Genomic DNA, 22,294 nt, shown 5'->3' on the forward strand with positions numbered 1-22,294 from the left:
GGAGGCACCATGGTAATGACTTTAGAATAAGTTGCCATAAGTAAGCCAAGTGGCAAATTGGTTTGTGGTGCAAAATACCTAAAAGGCACTATTGTTATATATGGAGCAACTCTATAGTCATCAGGCTTTTTTAAAATATAATAGCATGTATTATTAACATAAACTTCAGAATCAGAATCACATATAGAGATTCAGATAAGACACAATGGGATTAAATGCATTGCCCAGGATCACACACTTTGGTTAAATGTTGAAATGTGGACAATTTAAGCAACTGTGCGCATCTTCCCAGGTTTAGTTGATGTAGATATTTATTAAGATTTTGCTTTACATTTCATGTGTTTACATAATTATTTATAGCAGTGCTTTTGAAGCAAACCACATTGCATAATAACTAGACTTTCATAGTAGACTAACTGTACACTATATACAATGTCAGAGAAATATGTGGAGGAATGAGAGTATGGCTTTAGTTTTATTCTCCCCATCCTGCATGCAAAGTCATAAAGGTATCATGCAGATTAACGTGAGTCTAACAAATCCCCCCTGGGTTTGAAAGCCATAGTCATTATTTCATAAAGCATTCAACATTATGCACCCTTCTCACTTCTGATCACTCCCTCCCATACACATTTCTAAAGGGACAAAAGTCCCTGCTAATAGTTGCCCCCTCCCTCCCATCAGTGCCTAATGGCTCACGGTGTAATGCTCTGCTGACACAGAGAAACGTGAGGAGCCTCTGCTTCCTGGAGCTCCTTGGCACATTGTTCTGGCAGCGGGACACCTCTACCATTCGGACAGGGTAAGGTGTCCTGCTGACAGGACAATAAGCGTGCTGAGCAGGAATTGCTCGGTACACATTGTCCTACCAGTGGGACACCTTTCCCATTGGGCACCCTCTTTGAGCCGCCAAACGGGAGTGCCATCCCACTGACAAATGTCCCCGTCTGGCCTCCCGCTCGGTATGCTAGTGGGGTCATTTGAACACAGCAAAACATACCTTAATTTGAATGAGTCAGAATATTGCAAGTAATTAATTAAATCAGAATAAGCAACCTAATTTGCTGTTTTAAAATCTTGCAGGCATTTAATTTAACACAAGCTCCCTTCAGCCAGTTTGCAGGCCCTCTTTAGGGAGAGGGGGCACAGGCTTTTTTACTGTTGTCAATGCCGTGAATTCTAAAGACCAAATGTGGTGTTATACGTCTCAGAAGACTGGCGTGTCTTTAGAATTGAATTTTAAAGATACGCCACCAGTCTTATGAAAGTTATAACAGAGCGTCGGCAATGGACTCTTGTGGTGTAGTAGTTAAGTGTTATCTCTGAGCCACCGTCCACCCTTCCTCCACCGTGGGGGGACTCCTCAACAAACGCAATTGGATGTGACGTTGCCAGAAATTAACATATGAAGGTGAAATATACACATTTCTTAACCCCCCCCTCAAATTGCACGGCACAAAATGCATTTGCCGTTCATAAAATCAACACACACACAAAACCAAGAGAGGATATGTTCCTCTAATAGTGTTTTTGAAAACATTAAAAGGTGTGCATGTTTTAAACTCCAAGAACCAATACAAATGTTTTCAGTACTGAAATGCAACATTTCACTTTTAGTTGGTTGTTATTTTTCATCACGTTATATAGTGCAGTGGTGAAGTCTCCAGCCTACAAACCTGAGGACTGTGGTTTGATCCCAGAGGTCATCTTTAATTTATAAATTCAAAGATGTAATTCAATGTTTCTCATTTTAGGTGGGTGGACTGAGTCCACCCTCTGAATAAAGTGGGGGAACTCTGCCCCCCCCGCGTGTACCCTCGACTTGAGCCCTGCCTGCCCCTTTCTTTCAGATGTCATGTCCCCCCCAACATTCTCAGCAAAGTTACAGGCATGCTACACATGTTCTGGAGGTGCCCGAAGATACAGCACTTCTGGGACAGAATAGAACAAGCCTGTAGAAAGATTGGAATAGTAAGGTACAACTGGACACCAAAGGAATGCTTGTTAGGCGCCTACCCACGAATTAGCAAATTCGGGCATGTTGTCAAATGTATGCACATGGTATGCATATTAGCCAAAAGGTCCATTGCAATGGCTTGGAAAACACCAGCAGGCCCACAATACACTAGATGGCAAAAGGAATTACAACATTGGGCGGAGGCAGAAACCACAGTCAGTGTAGAAGGGGTGTCATGGGCAGGGAGTTATGTAATCCTTGCCTATGAGGCCTGGAAGACACTGGTCTGGGACATGTTCCACCCATCAGATGATAAATCACTGTGACTACATATGAGACACCCCTGGGACGGTTGTAAACACGTTATGAAATGCAAGATGCATACAGCAGCAACGAGCTACCTGCTATCATGCCTGGGCTCTTTCGGGGGTGCGTCACGCCTGCTTGTTTTACTACGAAAAGCGTCTAGGACCAAAAAAATCAATTACAGCTGTGAAGACGGTTTGTTGTTATTACAGAGTTATTTGTTATTTGTTGTTGTGAATTTGTCATAAGTATAAATGGCAAAAAGTGGCAATACGATGTGATGAGTAATTGTAAAGCATAAATGCCAATAGAAATATTTTTAAATAAATAAATGATCCATTGCCTCTACGTCCTACTCTTCCTCGCCTCAGTTCTTAACTCTATGAAGGCCTTCACATCAGTCCTTAGTTGCTTTTTTTGTTAACACGACCCCCCGGACCCCAGTATAAATATGACGCAGTACCTGAACACCCCATGTTTGGTCAGCTGCGCTGCACCCTCTTATTGCATTTTCAGGGACCTGCTGGGCTGCGTCAGTGCACACTGATTTTGATCATTATTTTAGGTAGTGCTTGCTCAGAGTCAAAGTTTGCGTCTTGAGAGTGTGCCCCCAACTCATGGGGGAGGGGTGTATAGGGCACATTTTTGTTGTTGGGCCTGGGCACCGTACTGCCTAGAAACTGCCCTGTTACTGGGTACGCCTGAAAGGATTCAACCCCCATGCGTTCAATCATTTCCCAATAATTTTTAAACTAAATTCTGCAAAAGGTTTAATTTGACAAAACATAAACGGCTAAAGTTTCATTTGGTAACGCCTGCCATAAGTTCATAAAATATGTTTGATCCAAACCGAAGAAAAAAGATGTCATAACAAAGAATAGAACAGAGAAGGACCATGGCTGCTGAATGAAAACAAGGGGAGTATGTTTAAAAACGTCGGCGAAAAACTATAAAGCTCTATGCCTACCTACTAACATCCAAGAATATGCACAGCGTTTAAACGGTCAGTATTATGGTATACCGTGCAGCCGTATATGCAATTTCCGGGTCTGCTCACCTTGTTTGCGCATGCGATTGCAATTGCACATGTAAAAACAGTTTCTAAATTGTACCGTAATCCCACCCACTATGGTGCCTTTAAGGTAGCCGGCTCTTCGCCAACTTCCTCATTTCTTAAGGCCTCGAGCAAGTGTGACTGGGGTCTACTCTTGGAAGCCGAATCCCAGGCAGAAACTTCATGACATGGTGTCATTTCGTGGCAAAAAAAGGAAATGTTTTGTGGCCGTTGTGTTCCATTAAAATAGCATCTAACCTATCATTCAAGTCCACATTTAAATGATGTGGGGGCGGGGCGGGGGAATCCATTGGCACTGAGTATCTGGCATCAGAAATCGACACTGATGTGTCTTCCCAAATAAAGAAAATGAGTGCCACATAAATAAAGTACATCATGATGCGCCTTTGATTTGGGCATTTCAGCGATTAAGCACACATTTGAAAGTAACAAAATGTGATCACTCGTTTTATGATATAAATATAATGCACATGAGAAAAGGGTCAGGGAGCGACTCACAATGTCTTGGAGCAGTGGGTAACATGAATTATGCTTATGGCTCGAAATATCCCTTGTGCGAACAGATGAAGTGTGAAGGGGGCGCCACACGAAGCTGCGCCCGTGCATTCACACTGCAACAGCTGCACTATGGAAGGAACCCTGACTGGGCCATTAATGACGCCTCTGCCTCCGCGTGAAGGGTTCGCGTGCTGCTGCTGCTGCTGCTACCACCCAGAACCGGCGAAGCCTTTCCTAGAAAGTCCATGCCGAGGCCAGACTGGGAATGCTTTTACTCTATTTTTAAAAGAATATACGATATGCTAATAATAGATACATATGCATACAGAATTAGTACTTCCAATGTACATATTTTTTTTATAAATGCTCAGTTCGTACAATATTATGTAATGGTTCAAAAGTAAAAAGGACATTAGTTTTCCCATGAGCACAGCTTTTGAACATTGGAGAGCGACAGAAAGTAGTTTAGTGCTCTTTTTAGCTTTGACTTTTAGGAGGCACTCTAGCTATAAGGCAAAACTATTGCTTTGGAGTACAGATAGGTGGAAGACAGGCTGTGAAGCAGGGAACACAGCCTTTTGGCGTTGTTTGGTTATTGTTGTGTACTGCGTACACCAAGTACGCATGTGCGGGCAGCCACGGGGCTCGCGCATGCGCATTAAGTTAATAAAGGCGGTGCCCGGCACTTCGCGCCGGAGACCGGAGCCATCACACGTCTCCGGCGTGTCGTCCTTGCATGCATGGGTGCGTGTGATTGTGTGCGTGTGTAACGGCTGGAGGCCGACTCCAGCACATACAAAAGTTATTTACCTTCTGAATGACTGGCCATGCCCATGTTTGTCCCAATGGCCATTTCTACCCAAAACCTGCCGCACCCTGCCCAAAACACACCGTCCTGGGATGTTTTTGATCAATAAATAGCAACTAACATTGTGCTGTATAGTGCCTACTGTGCACTGGCACTGCCGCAGTGAGTATCTGTCAAAATTAAGTGTGCACCGTACACCAATGTAAGGAGGCCCACGCAGGTAATCTGGTCTCAACTCCTTTATTAATACAACTCAGGCTTCCTGGTTCACATAAAGTCACTTCCACAAATTGCCCCCTCCATAACCCCGCCTCACAGATAACGAGGCCGATAACGCCCAATGTGACAACTTCCCCCCTTTTAAACAGTTGTGCATTAACCCATTTCTTCAGTAAGTCTTGTTGGTTTCATCTTGGTCCTTGCTGGCCGTACCTCTCGCAGCAGAGCCGGTCTGCATCTTGAGGTGCATGACTCTACTTCCCTCCATTCTTCGTCAGATGCTTCTCCGTCTCACAAATAAGGATCATCCAGTTCTCCCAGGGACCAGTCATCTGCTGGTGCCTCCCAGGGCACATCACACTCTTCAGTGTCCCCTTTGCATTCTCTGAAGTGGGATACGTTTCGGGTGGTTTCACGTCTGTCATTGTAGTCTGCACTGGTCATGGTGCCCTTCACCTGCATCCCAGTGAGGGGTCCTGGTGCGAACCTCAAGTCCTCTTTCCACCGTTGTGTCTGGCGTACCATCACTCCGTCCCCTACTTCAAATGTGCTTTCTCGTGCAACCCTTCTCGCATCAGCCATCACTTTCATCTTCATTTTCTTCCTCTAATGCTTCACTCTGAGCTCCTGGTCGGATGGGTTGGCTACCTCGGTTGATGGACCTTAGTTGATTCGAGTCCTTAGCCACTGGTCACCGGCAAGTTGTGCTGTGTCGCATTTGGCGATAGTTTTGTAGCAGTTGGTATAGCGTCTGTTCAAAAGGATTGTTGGACACATGGAAAACTTGCAATGCCCTCTTGATGTTCCCCATGATGCGCTCGACCATGCCTTTGTCCAGGGGCCAGAGGGGTGTGATCTTTCGGTGTTTGAACCCCATATACTGTGCTAAATTGGCAGAGTCCAGGCTGGTAAACGGCGGACGATTGTCTAAATGATTTTGGGGATGATGTATGCTGTTAGTATGCGGCCCAGGGCAAGTATGACGCCGGCTGCCGCCGTGGATGACAACAATCTGCACCTCCAGGAATCTCGAATATTCGTCCATCACCACCAAAGCATAAGTGCCACCTGGAGTGGGCCGAAGAAGTCGATCGCCAGCTCCTCACAAATACCATCCGGCAATAGGGACATCTGCAGGGGATTTGGCCGTGTAGTTGGTGCTACTACACAACAGAAGGCGCAGTTCTTCAGAGTTTCTTCGACTTGCTTATCTAGGCCTGGGAACCATATCTTTTGCGAAGCATTTCTTTCATGAACACCACCCCCGGTGCCCCTCGTGTGCCAAATCCATGACCTACTGGCGCAGCGACTTAGGCAGGACAATTTTGCACCCTTTCATCACAATATGGTCCTTGGTTACAGTGAGCTCGTCTTGCACTAGTGTCATGTTCCTGACTTCTTCTTGGGCTGCAGGGTCAAGTTGTTTAGCCATTTTCTTTGCATGTTTTAGCCGTCTTTGTACAATGCACTGGGCAATGATGGCAAGGGCCCTATCGGCTGCCGATTCATGTTGGAGCGTTCTCCATGCTATGGGGAACGGCTTCATCTGGTGAATAAAATAGTGCAGGTAGGCATCTGCGATTAAGTGTTCTGGCCATGGGGTCTCTGCAGGATGGCGGTGAGGTAGTCGGCCAGGTTCATATCCTTCCCCAGTCTGTGACATATCGTTTGTAATCTTGGAGCCGGAGACCCCATCTCACAATGCGTGGTGGCATCCTAGCCTTCGAGTTCCGTAGATAGTGAGGAGGGGCTTGTGGTCTGTGGCAATTGTGAAAACCTTTCCAAACACGAAGAGATGAAAATAATTGCAGGCCCAGACGACTGCCAGGCTTTCCTTCTTGGCCTGTGAGTACTTCCCCCTCCATGGTCGTCAAGCTGCGGCTGGCGTAGGACATAATGCTTTTGATGTGTGTGGTCTTGGGGTCGTATTGAGCAAACACTGTGCCAAGACCCACTGGGCTGGCGTCAATGGTCACTTCTGTCTCCTTGGCTAAGCTGAAATATGCCATATCGGTGGCAGATGCAATGTTCGCCCTAATAGTTTTGAAGCTGGTTTCACACTTGGAGGACCAGATTAAGTCCTGTTTATCTCTGGAGCAGGGCGCTCACCGTTGCATAGTTTTCCAGATAATGGGGGCAGTAGCTTGCAAGGCCTAAGAACGACCTCAGGTCAGATATATTAGTCGGACGCAAAGCCCCTTTTAGGGCCGCAACTTTGTCCAGATCAGGGCGCATACCTTGCTGTGAAAATATGTGCCTGAAGATTTTCAGTGTCAGTTTACTGAATTCGCATTTGTCCTTTTTAAGTGTCACTATAGCAGCCTCTAGTGGCAGACACACTCAATGCAGCGTATCAGCATGCTCCTGAGTGGATTTGCCAAAGACTAGTATGTCATCGCTGTAATTGAGGCAGTTCAGGATGTGTTTGACTTGTTGAATCTCCTCTTAGAAGATTTCTGCTGCCGATGATATGCCAAAATTCAGCCTTTTATAGCAATATAGCCCCATGTGCGTCACAAATGTGGTGATGTAGCGTGATTCCGGGGCCAGCTCCAGGTGGTGGTAGCCTTTGTTGAGATCCAGCCTGGAGAATACAGTTGCCCCCTTAAGGAGGTGAATCATGTCTGTGATTCTGGGGGCTTTGTGACGTTCCCACTGTATGGCTATGTTTTGGCGACACATGTCCATGCAGAGGCGAATGGACCCTTCCGCAGATTTCATCAGACCGGTACAATCAGTGAGACCCACAGGGTGGGACCCACCGCGGTTCGATGATGTTGAGATCCAGTAGTCGACGAACTTCCTCCTCCACCTGCTTCTGGATGTTAATGGGGTGTCGCGATAATGTTGGGCAACTGCTTTGACTGTCGGGTCGATGTGGAGACACACCTTGCAGTTACGCAGCTTGCCTAGGCCTTTGAACAGGTTGGGAAATGCCTTCACGATTTCTCCCTCTGATGCAAGGTATTTATGGACCATGATGTGGTACAGGATGCGGACAAGGCCCATGTTATCTAGTGGTGCGAAAACTCACTATACATCCGCTATTAGCTCTGGTAGAGAACACAAGTAACTGGATGCGGGCAACTTGTGACTTGTGTGCACATACTGTAGTGAACATCCCTTTGCTCGATAATGGTGTGTTTGAGCCATACAGGAATATGTTCACCATGGACGGCCTCAGTCGTGGCAGATGTGGTAGCCGATTATAGGCATCTTCACTCATGACGTTGTCAGTCGCACAGGTGTCAATCAAGAACTTGGTCAGGGTGTCATTGACTTGCAGGACCAATGTGGGGCTGTCTTCCTTTGTGACCTTGTGGCCCAGTGCCCACACATAGCCTCTTTTCCGTTGGTAATCAGGAGAGGACGAGGATACACTCCTGGACTGTGACCTCACTTCCAAGTAGCTTACATTTCTCCTTGTCTTGTAGGGTCCTCTTCTGTCTGGGGAACTGTATGAATGTTGAGATTTCTGCTTGTCACTCTCACCCTCGGCAATATCTCCGCTATTCACAACCTGAGTTCCGGTCATCATAGCGATGTTTCAGATGTCTTATGCTCCCTGGGGGAGGCCCTTTGTGGTGTGGGCATGGGGCGCTCCTGCATACCACCCTAAAATGAACATCATCCCCGCAGACCACACGTTTTTGGCCCAGGGCAGTGCACGTGCCCTCATGGGGGAATTCATAGCCGCACCGGTAACAGGTCTTGTTGGTACCTCTGGTGTTGTCCCCGGAAGTTGGGGCTAGTTTCTTAACCGATTCCTGGTCCCTCTGTGCTGTGGACACCTTCACTCAGCCCATGTTGACAATTGGTTGCGAGATGGCAGAGTCAGTCAGTGCCATGGCCAGTATCTCATCCAGGGACCGTTTCTTTTTGAGTAATTTCTTTCTAAAGTCAGGGGAATTATAGCCCGCTATGAAGTGGGAAGCGTAACGCCTCTTCATTTGAGTATCGATGGAATGCGCAGTGCTTAATGCGGATGCAGAGGCACATCAGGAAGTTGTCTGACGTTTCACCTCTTTCCTGCATGGTGGTGTGGAAGATGTGTCTCTTGTGATCCACATTGGTATGCAGGGCGAAGTATGTGGTGAGCGCCTCCAGAATTTCTCTCAATGTGGCCTTTTCTTCATCTACTAGTTCGTATAGAATGTTCCACACAGACGTCCTACTTCCAGGGCCAGTATATATTTTTTTCGCTCATCGTTCATGGGGCCCATTGCCCCTACATATACTTTAAAGTCTTTCGCACAGCGGATCAAACGTGGGCCGAGAATGCTCTTGTCAATGAGATCAAATGACCGGGTAGTTGCCAGGGAGAAACATTCCCTTGGGTCATCTGAAAAACCTCAGATGGACAAACAGGCACCGTGGCAGGCACCTCATCACCTGACATGCTGGGTCCTGGTGTATGTCAGGGTTCCTACCCTCTGCCTTGTGTAAAGTGTCTTTTATGGACAGTGGCTTCTCACAATCGTAAGAACATGGCAGTTGCCTTGGCAGATGGGTGAGGCGCTCAACTATCCACTGTACACAGGGTGTCAATGGGGATATAATGGCTGCTCCCTCTGCTGTGCTGATCAGTTCTCCCCTTCCTCACCTCCAAAATGGGCCCCAGCCACTCACTCTGTGCTGCTTGTGCCGTGTATCTTGTCCTCATTTTAGACTGTTGACCTGGTGCTAGTCGGCCTGTTGCGCACCCGCACCATGCTGGGTGTCGGGCGAGTGAGAGAAGCTAATTAAGTCACAGCTGCTGCCGGGAATTCAAAGAGCTTTGCCCTCACGTCACCGCCGCCTCCCGGGCTCCATAGGAGAAGCAGGCCACTCCTGCAGCGTGCGCCGGAGCCCTGTCTGATGTGCAGGGAGGCCCACTGAGGTTGTGAGGGTTGGCCCCTCGTTGCCAATGTTAGTGCGGCACTGGCGCTGCCACGGCAAGTATTTACCAAAGTAAATTAAGTGTGCAACGCACACCAATGCAAGGAGGACCACGCTGGTAATCTGGTCTCAACTCCTTTATTAATACAACTGAGGCTTCCTGCCACACATAACATTACTTCCCCAACTTCCACCCTCTATAGCCCTGTCTCACACATAACAAGGCAGATAACGCCCAATGTGACACCTACCAGTGTTAGTACTGTTGCTGCTGGATCACAGGAAGGGGCGTAGCCTCAGTCACTGTTACCAATGCCTCATGGTTGACGCTCAGGGTTTGGATGTCTAAAACCCTCTGAAGCGGAGCGGGTATCGAAGCGGGCTGTTCCTGCTGTTCGCCATGGGTCCTTGCAGGACTTTGCAGGGATCCTTGTGTTTGCAGGACACAACATGCACTAGTCTCGCTGGGACTATTACCTGATGGGCAGAAACAGGTGAAACGGTGAAGCCAGTGTGGCTGGCGTGTGCCTGCTGAGGGAAGCCAGGCTGCAGGCCTAACACTCCTCATATCTTCAGATTACGAGGCTTAGAATCTAACAGACATTGACCTGACACAGTGGATTGCGGAAATTGACACTCGCTAGCAGGCAAGGTGTGTTTTACCTGGATTTGCTTTTGACTGGGCTGGCACAGGCTGGAGTTATAGGTAACATGTACCTGTGTATAAAACTGTGTAATCTTCCTACCAGTAGCAACATAGAGCACACAGTATATAGCTGCCTTCCGGGTATTTTGGGCTTCTAAGGTGGATAGGTGGAAAGGTGGCAGGCCCTCCTTGGACTCTATTTGGATCCTGTGTCCAGAGCTTTGCGATTGTGTGCAGTGATTCTGTCCATTGCTTACAGCTCTTTCTTTTGGCAACAGTCACTTCCCTTACTGTGTAAACCTGCTGCACTGGAGTATGTTATGTCATGTTATGTTAAAAGCACTTATAAAGCGCAAACGGTCACCCGAAGGCATCTTGGTGATATACCCTAAGAAGTACGCAGTCAGACTGACAGAGCCAGGGGACTAAAAAAGAAAGGTTTTCAAGGCATGACGAAAGCACAAATGGGCCTCTCTGGCACGGAGGCACAATGGGAGAGAATTCCATGCCTGTGCCGCAGCCACCAAAATAGCTCGACCACCGAGAATGGGAGAATTTTATCCTTGGAATTTGGATAGTTAAGGTAGATTGAGAGTGCAGTGTTCTAGAGGGTCCATAAGGACAGAATTTCATTGAAGATATTCCGCCCCTTGTTTGTAAAAGGCTTTGTGCACAATGCACAAAAACTTAAACAGCCCCCTCTTCTCGACTGGGAGCCAGTGAAGCTGTCGAAGAATAGGGGTCATGTGGGAACCGAAGTGGGGATGCAGCACTGCTCTAGCTGCTATGTTCTGCAACAACTGGCGACGATGGAGAAAATAAATCGGTAGAACAAAATAGAGCGCGTTGCAATAGTCGATTCCACTTATCACTAAAGAGAAGGCCACATGAGCATGGAATTTAGTAGGAATGTAGAGAGGGACCTTATGAAGGGTCCTTAGCTTGAAAGGTCCCTATTGACAAGTAGATGCCACCTGCTCAGACATAGATAATGAGGCTGAGATTTCAATGCCTAAGTCCTTGACCGAGAGGGCTGACAGAGGAAAGAGGCCCAAGCTGTCAGGCCAGAAATCCAAAGTTCAGAATAAGGAAGGATGAGCAGAGCCAATGACCAGTACCTCTGTCTTCTCTCCATTCAACTTCAGCCAATTCCTGGCCATCCATCCACCCACTGCCTCCAGGCAACCCCTAAGCCGAACAGCCGTATTGGGCTATGACAGATCAAGCCGCAGAATAATCTGTGTGTCCTCGGCATAGGAGTAGCATAGGAAGCCATGTGAGTAGATGATGCCAAGAAGAGGCTGGATATAAATGTTGAACAGGATAGGGGACAACGTGGAGCCCTGTGGGACCTGGCATAGCAGGGGCACTGGCTTAGAATTGAAAGGTGGCAGGGAGATGGACTGTGAATGTCCCACCAGATAGGAAGTAAACCAGGCAAGCACCTGACCAGATAATCCAGCAGATGAGAGCCGAGGGACCAAGGTGAGATGGTCCACGGTATCAAACGCAGCTGTTAGGTCTAATATAATCAGGGCTCCCACCCCACCCTGGTTGACTAAGTGGTTAAATCATCAACTACTGATGCAAGGACAGATTAAGTGCCTCGGCCTGGGTGCAAACCCGACTGAAAGTAGTTGAAAAAGAAAGAAGATTCAAGGAAGAAACTCAGAAGAGGAGAAATCAAGGATTCTAATTATTTCATAAGAAAGGGAGCAATGAAATGGGACGAAAATTAGAAAGAACCATGGGGTCAAGGGAGGTTTCTTTTAATAGGGGAATTATGAGAGTGTGTTTTAAATCATAAGGAATGACGGCAGAAGAGGCTGAGTCATTGACTGCCCTAGCCAGCCACGGGACAATCTCACACAACACATCTTTCAGAATAGAGAGCGGGATTGGGTCAAGTGGTGATGCATATTTTAGCCCATTATTAGCAGACAGTATATTTTGGGAAGGTGGACCAGTCGGCACTGGGTCTAATCTGAGTAAGAGAAAAGTTAGACAGCATGGAATGAGAGCAGGTCATACCAATTTTGTTCCAGATAGCAATGATCTTTTCTTCAAAGAATTTGGACAAAGAGTTGCAGAGCTCCTGTGAAGGAGTAAAGCTGGAGAGAGACTTGGATTGTGAGGCCAGAGATTAAACAACCTCAAATAGAGCTTTGGGTTGATTAATAGCGTGCTCAACTTTTTTCACTGAACAACAGTTGTTTTGCGAACAGTATAGCTTTTTGGCAATTAACAGTTGCAAGGAGAAAGAGAAAAAGGATGTCTCACTGTGTACATACCTAAAAAAATAAGGTAGTTAAAGGCAATTTCTGAGTCATCACTAAGCAATTTTCTTTTTTATTTTTTTTTCATTTCTTGTAGTTTGTTCAACTTTTCACAATTGATTGCATTAGATCCAAGATATCATGCCAACAAGCACCAAAGTAATAGTCAAAAACATCAATAAAACAAAAATCAACCATCACCCCACTCCCCTCACGATAAGGATTCCAATATGTTTACAATCTTCTTCCAGAACATGCTAAAAAACAACACAAGCATGATTATTTCCTTCATACATTATTCCCACCACTCATCCCCAACCGACATCCTCCCTCAGCCTACTGCTGCACCTGTCGCTGCCTTTAACTCCCCCAAAGCTGGGGGTCTGGAGTCGTTTGCCAAACAGACAGCATACCCTTTTAGCTCTGGAGCCCTGATACAGGGCTCCCTCGATTTCCCATGTTCTTACCATGTTGAATTTTTCAACTTTAAGTAGTCCAATGCCAGATAGTTACTCAAGAATTGTTGTATGTAGGTGGAGGCACAAGTCCTTTCTGGATGTAGTACACACATTCTGCGGCATGATTTTTAGTGGCAAGATTAACTAATGCCTGGTCAATTCCGTGCCCAAGAACAATGGGCTTCACGGTTTGCTTAGAACACCCCAGTGATATGCCCAGTGTGTTCATAGGAGCAAGTATTAACCATTTAATTGCCTTTTGACATACTTTTACAAGGTTACTACCCGGCATCAAGGTGGCTTTTGACCGTTACACCGCTAAGATTGAGTTTTATAGGGATCCTTCTGGGGCATTAGTCAGCTTCCAGAACAGGGTTAGGCAACCAAGGTCTATCTTGTGTTGTATGGTCATAAGGTTAAACTCCAGAAATATCATTGCAGTTGCAGTGTGAGAAGGAAGCCGCAGCAAGCTTGTCAATAGAGCTCTTTCAAGTTTTCATGTTTCTTCAGCCTTTACCAATGCCTGTGATTCTGCACAATAAAGAATAAGAGGCGCCACTTTCGCTTGATGCAACTGCACCAGTGAGCCAGAATAAACCCTCCGCCCTTCTGTGCAAAGGAGCGGATGCCCCCCAGCACTGCAATGGTCTTCAATCTGACATAGTCCAAGTAATCCACTTAGCCTGGAGTCTAAATGGATGCCCAGATATTTGTAAGATGTCACTACCTCCAGTTCAGTTCCTGTTATCGCCCAGCTTAGCCTGTTGTTTACCCTCTTACTTGCAGGGTTAAAAACAATATTTTTAGATTTAGAAATGTGGATGACAATAAAATTGTCATCAGCATATTTTCTTAGGCTGTTCAGGGAGGCTTGTAAGCCTCCAAAGGTCAGGTCCTGAATAGCCAAGTCAGCTGCATAACCTAACCACTGGATCGGCTTAGAGCTCAGTTTTTGTGGAATGGAGACTACGTTTTTAAAGCCGCCTCCAGGTCAGCCAGATATAGGGTAAACAACATAGGGGTTAAGGGGTTAGATACAGCCTTGTTTTAGTCCCTTTAATGTTGGAATCCAAGCAGTGAAACCCCCATGTTGAACCAGTCTAATCTTGACTCTATTTCGGGAATACAACAGGACTATCATCCTGAGCAGTCCCAGCAGAATGTTCAGCCTCTGCAAATTTCCCCACAGCCTATCACGATCCACGGTGTCAAATGTAGCACTTAGATCGATATAGGCCACGTACACAGGGAGTTTCCTCACCTTCCATGCTTGTTGGATGGTAGTGGTTAACGCTAAGATATTAATGCTGGAGCTAGATTTTTTACAGAACCCCGTTTGATTCTGGGGAATGATGTTAACAGATTCTTCCTAAGTCTCCAGTTCTTTCAGTAGGATCATGGCAAAGATTTTAGCAGAGACGTCTAGCATGGCCAGCAGGTGATAGTTCTTAGGAGGGTCGTGTCAGCCCTTCTTCAGCACTGAGACCATGATACTGTATGTGGCAGGAATATTATGCAGGGCTTCAATGCTGCAAAAGAGTTGGTTCAGGGCGTGCTCCCAGACTAACGCGTTAGACTTAATGATGGTGCTACCAATTCCATCCGGGCCAGGGGCCATGGATGCTTTGCTAGATCTGATCACCCTCTCAATATCATCCGGCCCCAATCTCTTTGCCCACTCATGCTCTGGAGGTATCCAACCCGAAGTGTTAAGCAGTCTACCTCCAATGGTCTGCTGTATGTGTTTTACCCAGCCTGCCTCAGGGACCCCGCTTGACAGCCGGCTCCCTGCCATTGACAATTTTTCAAAATTCAATGTTGTTCTTAGTCAAGGCTGCCAGTACCAGCTCATGCCCTCTCAGGCATCCCGTGGAGTACTTGTGCCTCTTTAGCCATTTCCCTTAATTTTGTTTGGCCTTTTTAACCTTGTGAGCTACAGGTTGAGTCTCAGTCTGGGCTATTTTCCATAACTCCCCTCTTCTTATCCCTGATTGCCCTGTTGTAGTGATGCTGATGGGGGTTCTTAAGCCCTATTGCCATCCGAATCATGAATTGAGGCGATCACATGGCACAGCTTCGGATCTTAACCAAGTGGGTTTCAAATAAGGATATGACATGCCTCGCTATCCACGCCAGCAGCTTTTCAGTGTCAGTTAAAAAGAGCTCAAAATTGTTCTTGCGGCCCTTGTTGCTTTTTCTAGGTTTAGGTCATTCCATGAGATCCGATTCAGGCCAGGGTTAATGCTTAACAAACCAGTCAATCTCAGGCCAGGAGTAGCAGTCTGCAGCCTCAGCTTTGCCAAAATAGGATAGTGGCCGCTCTCCGGGCACTGATAGATGCACATGTCCTCCACAATGGTGAGATGTTTGGCAATAAACATGTAATCTAGGATACTGCTGCCCCCTAAACCCACCCTTGTGAAGTTTGATGGAATTATCTGAGTAGTGGGCACCGTTGATGGTGGAAAAGCCATACAAGGCCAATAAACAGGTCCTGCTCATCCCCCATTGGTGTGCGCTGTGCGAACCTCCTTGCTGCGCCGGCTATCTTCCCCAACGGCAGGGTGATCCTAGCATTGAAATCTCCACATAGCAAGACTGGACCTTCTTAATTCATATCCCCCATTATGGCCTCCATCTCCCTTGGCATTGTCGAAACCTCCTCTGTATCAGTTTGGTATACACATTTATGCACATCTGCTGAGGTATGTTAGCTTTTGCCATAAGAATGTTTGCCGAATGTAATAGTATTTCCACCATTTCCATTGCGTTCATAACACCTAATGGAAGGCCCCCTTCGAGCTGACCTTTAAGCACCTATATTGCATGTCGAGTGATGAACTTCCATCCACCACCAACGGTTCTTTTAACCAGGTCCCCTGGAGCAAGACAACACGTCTATGTAATTAAAAAGCCCTGGAAAAGGTGGGTGTGCCCCCTGGTGTTTCAACTTAGCACCAAATGGACTGGGTTGGGGCCATGGTTAGGAGTGAGGAGCCCCCCTCATCTCCAACAAGGATGCCAACTAAGCCCAGTGAGACTCGTCTCCCTGGGAGCCTAGCCCTGTGTCAGCCGAGCAACTTTGTGTTAGTTGGGCCAGAGTCATAGTGGGGCGGCAGAAACCTGTGCACCCTTGGCAACCTCTCTGGGCGGCCCTGACATAATCTGCCCCCCCCACCAATTTTCAGTTGTTTATGACCAGTAAAGCCCTCCAAGTTGATAATAGAGCAATCATAACCTTATTTGTAGATAGCCCCTTTGTGTTCCGCAATGTACAACAAGGTACTTTCAGCAGAGAAATGCAGGAGGGATGTGGCTAAATTATCTTCCTCGCACATGTCTACGAATACTGTTATTAGTGCTGAACCGCTCAAGACAACAGGCAAAGGTTTATTAACCTCTTACCATTTTCCCACCTTTAAGTTGCCCATTCAAAATGAGAAATTTACACTTTTACACTTTTACACAGTAATGCCATAGAAGCACACCAACTGTCGCATCCCACAACATCTGCTCCAGGGTATGTCAGACACCTACTTCAGAGTGCAAGGAACATCAAGCAATAAGCAAATCGGAACAGTGACCAACAGAATCATTGATTTTCAACAATTGATGAGTGTTGTCATGTCTTTCCACAGAACCCATTCGGAGAACGGGTACTTTTTGCTAGTAATTAAAATATTAGTAACATGTACTTTAACAAATAGTAAACATATTCACATTTTATAAAAATTACAAACTTATCAACATTTAAATTACAATAGTTATACTTTAAATAAACCAAAATACAAACATTTCACTTATGCTAACTAACATCTAGTAAATAATGCATAATTTAAATACTATAATAAACCAGGACATATTTAATACACATTAAAAACATACATCTACAAAAAGAATTTCACATTTTTAAGTATGACAAACAAATATTTATAAAACAAATTACATCACCTTCACTAAACAAAATGTAAAAAACATTGTATGACCCAACCTAAATATTGTTAAAGATAAACAGGGTTAAGTAACGTTCCACTTCCACTAAAAAAATGTTTACAACCCAACCTGAATAATACTAAACAAAATGGGGTGAGTTAAGGGCACCTTGAGATTTTATAGCAGTATAATTTGTTTTTATAAATATATGAATAATATTTACATTAGGTTGTAACCTTAACGTTATTATTTCTGGGGGAAAATTTCGAAAATCGCCTCAGCCAATTTTGAGATATTAGCGTCCGAAATGCCTATATATGACGCATGTGCAGAATGAATGCACATATTGCATTTGAATTGTAAAGGGAGCATATCATTATTACAGTTTGTACATTACACAATTACCAGTACGTAGATTACACAATTAACATCTCCTAAAAACTCACATTTAAGGCAAGTCTCAGTTGACTTTGATGTCAATTTTAAGGTGATGGAATAAATGTCCACTTTTAACGCAAACTGTATACAGAGCATATGAGTTCTACATTTCATACATTACACTATTAACGTCTAAACACTCACATCAGAGGCAAGTGACAGCTGACTTTGATACCAGTTTTAAAGTGATGGAATATATGTACACTTTTCATGGGAAAATGTACATTTTTCGAACAAACATTTACACTTAAGGAGGCATAGAATGCATAAGCTGAATGGAGGTAAATGTTATATTAAAACCCTACACGTACATGTATGATCTTAACATTGTGTATAGGAACACTAACAGCGTGCTCCTACGACACACGTACCTAATACACACATGCTTAAAACCCAACATGTAGACTTTTGACAAGTGCTCTCACATGCATCTAGGACACATGCAACTACTATACATGCTTCTATGACATGTGTTCCTACGACACATGCTCCTATGACATATGCTTCCATGACACCTGTTCCTATGAAACATGCTGCTATAACAACTGCTCCTACAACAAACACTCCTATGATACATGTTCCAATGACAAGCACACCTAATGACATGCGCCTACTATACATAACATGCAGACATACAAGTGCTCTCACATGCACCTATGACACATGCTCCTACGAACCACGCTCTTACAGCACACGGTCCTACCACACATACCCTCACGACACACACTCTTACGGTCTGCTATGACACGTGATCCCACAACATGTTCTGCTATAACATGGGCTACTACAACACACACTAGTATAATACATGTTCCGATTAGATGCACACCTACTACACATGTACCTACCACAAATAACATGTGGGTGTGGATGTACACCACTTGGTTTTACGACACAATTTCCAACTGCACACCACACTTGCCACACACTCTTACGACACACTCCTACAACACGTGCTCCTAAAATACACGTTCCTATGACGTGCAGCTACACTAATACACACAAACACACTCATATGACACAAGCTCCTATGGCATGCGCTCCTACAGCACATGGTCCTACGACACATATTCTTACAAAACATACTCCTACCGCACAAGTTTTTTCAACATGTTTCTGCAATCATGCACGTGAAGCGTATTAGTTCTACAGTTGGTACATTACAAAATTAACATCTCCAGAAAAGTTGCATCAAAGGCAAGTTATACGAAATGTACATAGAGCTCGTGGGCATCAGATCCGTCCACACGCTCCTACAATTCGGAAAAGAACTGAAGACCCACCTCTACAAAGAGTCTCTCCTCAACACCAAGCCATCACATCGCCCCTAGCACCACCTGGCTCACTAGATGCCGCCCTCCCCTCCCCGCATTCTGTACAGCTGTACGTCTCCTATGTCCACCTCTATATCCTACTCCTGCTGTATATCTGTTGTGTTGTTACCACTGAAAAGCGCTCTGTTATGCATCTGTAATGTTGTACCCCACTGTAAAGTGCTTCGTTATATATCATTATTGGTGTATACCTCTGTAAAGTGCTCCGTTGCTTCTCAAAGCTAGGTCTCCTTCCAATAAATACAATAATAATAATAGAGCGTATGAGTTTTAATGTTCCTACATTACACAATTAACATCTCTTAAGAACTCACATGAAAGGCAAGTCACATGTGACTTTCTTGTCAGTTTTAAAGTGATAGACATTTCTTGTATCTGTCAGAAATATTATGGTTTTCCGCTCACAAATTGAAATTAGCCAGCACATTCATGTCCAGCATTGTCAACCTCATGTTGTCTTCACTCACACGTCCCGATCTGTCCATCTGCCAGATAATTAAGTTCTCTAGTTGACTTCCCTCACACAACTATGCAGGAATGATGTGCCAGATAATACTGTTCTTAATGAATTCATATGAGTGTTCCTGATAATATCTCTTAAGTCATGTTAACTCACATAACTTTGATGGCGTATCTGATGAAAAATGTTTTTGTTTTTCTCTTGCAAAACAAGTTCAATCACTATGTAACGTCACAATAATGGTCCTCTAAAGTAGTCTTCCCTCACACAAGCTTGCCCTGCCCATCTAGTAGACCATATCTCTAGCTAATTCTAATCTTTACAGGTTCCTATAACCCCTCTGTTTGTTTATCTAAAAATCTTTCTGCAAAATGGTTTTGTATAAAATGATCGTACTTTTTAAAATTAGCAAAATAGGACAAAACAAGTCAAGACTATGTGCCAGATTCCACAAACTTCTTTTGTCACAAGCGATGGGAATGCAGAAGCACATCTGATCACTTGCACCAAAACAAAGAGCAGCCCAATTCAGTAGCATATGAATGAATGAATGCGCTTCCCCCCGTTGCACATTTTTGCAAATCAGAGGGCATTTCCGCACATTTAAAAATGCATCCCAAATTCACAAATGAGAATAACTTTTAAATGCACATAAATGTGCCTCCCCTTCACAAAGACACAGGGGGAGGGACAAATCATAGCAGGGTCATTTTTGAATATGTCATGATTTTTTCCTGAAATCTGACAGCCAGTGGTGTAACACAAAATGTGGGGGTCCCCCTGCGAGACATGCTGAGGGGGACCCCCTCCCCCAACTCAGCAACAAACCATGGGTCATGCCACATTCTGGGCCGGCCTAGATTATCACGCTTGCACAATACGCACAAACGTGCTGCTGAAGGGGTATGCTGCACACTGTAAGATACAAGTATGTGTTTTATTGCAATATACAGCCCACTGTGTGAGAAAAATTGGCTAACAAGCCATTGTGTTTGCAATTGTTTTGTAGGGTAGCACCAATCAAATACATGCAAGTCACTAACAGTGCACAGGAACATTAATGCTTTGCTATTAAAAATACCATGCCACATTGAAAACATGTCCCACTGGCTGCACAATGTAGACCAGTGTAGACGTATAATAACATTACAATAAAGTATGCCAGGCCACATTTAGACATACCTAGACTGGTTGCACCAAAATGGCAGTGGAAGCAATAACACTCATCCACATTCAAGCCTGGGTCTCTGCGGCCTCTAACAACACGGCCAAACTCTTTAAAATGTGCAAGGAACTAGTTAATCCTGTTGCGGTCTCTACCTCTCCTGTTCCCTGCCAGACATTTTGTATGGCTCTGGCCTCTCATCTCTGCTAAAACTCAGGACATCCTGCCCTCTATATCCTCTTCCTCTCTCAGCCCCCCTTTGGCCATCTCTATCTCTCCTTCTCTTTTCCCATCTTTCTCTCTGAGAACACCTGACAAGGCTTCTAGACACTTACAATCTATGAAAGTGTTGTTCAAACAGATGTTGCCCTGCTCCTCCAGAACCATCAAGGACCATATTGACACCCTTGCTCCAGCCTTGGCCGATTTCTGTAATCACTCTTTCACCACTGGAATCTTCCCCTCGCCCCTCAAGCACTCCCTTGTGCACCCAATCCTCAAGAAGCTGTCTGCCAATCCTACCTGCCCGGCAAACTATCGCCCAATCTCCATCAACCCTTTCCTGGGCAAACTCTTGGAAAAGCTGGCCATCTCCTAGATTACTCTCCACACTGAATCTGTTGGTTGTCTCCACGATCATCAGTCTGGCTTCAGAGCTGGCAGACAAATGGAAACTAATCTCCTGAACACCCATGAAGATCTGCTCTCTAACCTTGATTCCAGCATTCCTTCTGTCCTAATCCTCCTTGATCGTTCTTCTACTTTAGACACAGTCAACCACACCATCCTGATCAATCGACTACTTGAGAAGCTGGGCATCATGGATTAGGCCCTGGAGTGGCTGACCTCCTTCCTCTTGGACTGCCCATCCCAGGTCCAACTTGGTCCCTTTCTCTCCGCCACCTCTCTCTCTACCTGTGGCGTTCCCCAGGGCTCTATCCTCTCACCTGGTTTTTCAACCTCTACTTGGCCCCTTAGGCCCACCTAAGCTCTACCTTCTCTAACTTTCAGCGTTATGTGGATGACACTCGGCTTTCCTTCATGCTCCTCTCCTCTTTTGCTCATTCCTGACTAGGATTAGTGCACCTCCAACGATCTATGCCTTAATGCCAGTGAGATGGAGTTCCTTCTCATTTGGACCCCTGCTTTCCTACTCTCACTCTGGCCACCCACCTTGGGCCCTCTTCCTTCGCCTTCCTGCGAGGCAAAAAACCTTGCTGTCATCTTCGACTCCACTCTCTCTTTCTCTTCTCACATCTCGGCCGTCGTCAAGAAGTCCCACTACCAGCTGCTCTTCCTCAAAGGGACTCTTCCCTTTCTCACTTTTCCCCAGAAGCTCACTGTCTCCAGAGCCCTGTTTCTCTCTAGGCTGAACTACTGCAACAACCTCTTTCTCAATCTGCCTTCACATAGAAACTATGAAAGCACATTCACAGTTTAAGCTTCAACTACTCTCTGCCCTCTGCAATTAATACAGAACACGACTGCAAGACTTATCCTTGGCCTCAAGCCCAGGGATCATATCTCTCCAGCGCTGAAATCTCTCCACTGGGTCCTGGTGGCTGCAAGGATCAAGTTCAAGACCCTTTGCATTGTCCACAGGGCTTTCTGGGGTCGGGGCCCACACTACATCCAACGCTTTCTTCCAAAAATACCTTCCTTCTGGAGCCCTTCCCCCAGCTACCTCCAACTCTCGAGGGGTTAGACACTTTCAAAAGAAGGGAGTCGGGGTGGTGGATTTCTCTCCTCTGCAGGTGCCTCCCTGAGGAATGGCCTCCCTGCCCCTCTCAAACTTGAGCGGACCACATGAAGTTCCGGAAGCAGCTCAAAACGTTACTCTTCT

The sequence above is a fragment of the Ambystoma mexicanum genome, chromosome 9, assembly GCF_040938575.1.
Source record: "Ambystoma mexicanum isolate Mex_15411 chromosome 9, UKY_AmexF1_1, whole genome shotgun sequence".
Classification (NCBI taxonomy): domain Eukaryota; kingdom Metazoa; phylum Chordata; class Amphibia; order Caudata; family Ambystomatidae; genus Ambystoma; species Ambystoma mexicanum.